Source organism: Echinops telfairi, unplaced genomic scaffold (assembly GCF_000313985.2).
Source record: "Echinops telfairi isolate 266 unplaced genomic scaffold, ASM31398v2 ScPeMD7_7469;HRSCAF=8507_0, whole genome shotgun sequence".
NCBI lineage: Eukaryota > Metazoa > Chordata > Mammalia > Afrosoricida > Tenrecidae > Echinops > Echinops telfairi.
In genome coordinates this window covers 42553297-42555665 of record NW_022111372.1, presented here as the reverse complement: position 1 = coordinate 42555665, position 2369 = coordinate 42553297, and positions in this window count along the sequence as shown.

Below are 2369 nucleotides of genomic sequence, written 5' to 3'. Positions count from 1 at the left end.
GAGAGAAGAGAAAAGGAAAATATATAGAGGAAAAATTGATTCATAGTCACTAGGGCTTGGAGGAAGTACCAAACAGAATGATATTACTCATGGAGTACTGAGTTTCAGTTTATGGTGATAAGAATATTACATTGATTAAAGGTAGAGTGATTGACGTAATTTCTGTCAATAAGTTTTACATCTGTAAAAAGTAGAATTAGTTAAAGTTATATAATATATATTTATAAAAACAATAACACCAACAAAAAGAGTAGCTATTAAAACTGCTTCTCTTATAAACCTGTATATTATTTGGATGAAAATTTAGCTATGCGGAATTCTATCCCAGACTTGAAGCATAATTTTGGGTCAGACTCAGGCATTGCACCAGTCTTTTTCCAACTATAAGCAGAATTTCCTTTATTATTTTGAGTGTACTTACATATTTTTCTCCTATTCTAGCCAGGATCTGCTAAAGCAATCCCTTTTGGAGCATTGGTAGAAGTAGCTGGACACCAGGTCATGGAGACTGATATTCCCCGATTCATTAATCCAGCATGACATGTGTGAGAGCAGTTGTCTCCCTGCAGGACATGCCAGGGAGCCCTCCACACTTTCCAACTCCCTTTGCTTCTTGAACATTTTTTCTTTCCCTTGTCCTTTCTTGACAAAGGATAGTAACAAATATTACTCTCTGAGTAATTTCTAAAAGGATGCCTTGTTATTGCTTCTTTATACCTGAATTCTTGTATCGGCCAGCTCCTACTTCATATGAGTAGGACTCCTAGTGGCATCACTGAGCCACAATACCAGCCCTGGATTCGTCCTCCAAAACACTTGTTACTTAAGAAACAATATTTACTTGACCTAGTCTCATTCTATCATCTTTCAGGATTTAGGCTACATTTAAAATCGTCCAGAAATAAGTAATTTCTCACCAGTGTCAGTTAATACATTGCCTTATTAAAATATCCTTCCTATCTCACATGACAACTTTTCTATTCCTGCTGGATTTTTTTGATTTTCAGAAATAGATTGTTATCTTCTTCAATGCATAGTACTATAGTGTTCTTCAGAGATTAAAAGTTGCATTACCAGAAAAGTGCTTGTCAAAAGGATTTATGAGCATCGATGGACTCAAAATTAATAGAAAAAAATTTACTGCCTAAATTCAATCTCAAAATCATGATTAAATTGGACTTATTCCATTTTTGCAAAGATGACTCAATAGCAATAATAGGAAAATACAATGATTCAAAATAATGACCTAAAAGAAAACACCACCTAATTTTTAAAATAAGCAGAGTAATCATTATATGTAATTCAGCATTTTTTGCAGAAATTCAATAAACTTTTTATCTGATAAGAACAGTATGCTAAAAGCCTATTCTCACTCAAAAACTCATTGCCCCTGATAATACCTAGTAAATGGAAAATCTTGGTCATATATCCCTTACAACATAAGGGCTTTATATCATCACTAATACTACTAGGTATAATTTGGTGGCCCAGGTCAATATTATCAGATAATGAAAAAATAATGGCCCATGCAATATTGTATTCATGGTGAATTAATTAGACAGATAATAATTGTTGGTTTTATTTGGAGAGAGAAAAAGCAAGTATAAGATATGATATACATTTCTGAGTGTAACAACATATTAGACCACAAGGATTCCAGTATTTATATATTTATTAATTATTCTTGATTTATTATAAAATTTTCAGCAACACAATATAGTAATGTCCATCCTAATATGTGACTATTGGTGGTAGAACAATAAATATACCTCCATGAGTAATGTACACACTACTGACCTAAGACTGGTACTAAAGGAGTTAATCCTGTGCTGTGGAAATATAATTCATGGCCTGTTCCCATGTAATAGTATGGCCATTTTCCTTTCTGTATTGTTAGGAAATTCAGAAAGAAGAAATTCCCTATTTTAAATCAGGTTGGCTTTTAGCAAAAATATTCATGGAATTTTAAAGTTCAACTTAGCAACTTAATCAAACAAGCTGGGAAAACACAAGCAACCCTTTTGGAATGATTTGGCACCATATTACATAATAAATATATTAAAAGATTATTTACTAGTTTGCAGAAGTTGGGAATTATAGTTTCTTTCACATATGAAAAGTGTCTTAAACAAAAGAGTGTCAAATTGAGTGTTGTCTGTCCCTCAGTACCAAAACCTCAAATTAACAAAGAGGGGAAAAAAGGCAAGTTAAATAGAATCCAAGATAAAATGGTACAATAACCATACACATTCGAATATAAACTATTGATCTTGAGAAAACTTAACTCATCTCTATACAAATGTTCTAACAAACCCAGATTACTACTATACAAACGTAATGTAATTCTCACTTTCTATGCTGGATTTGGG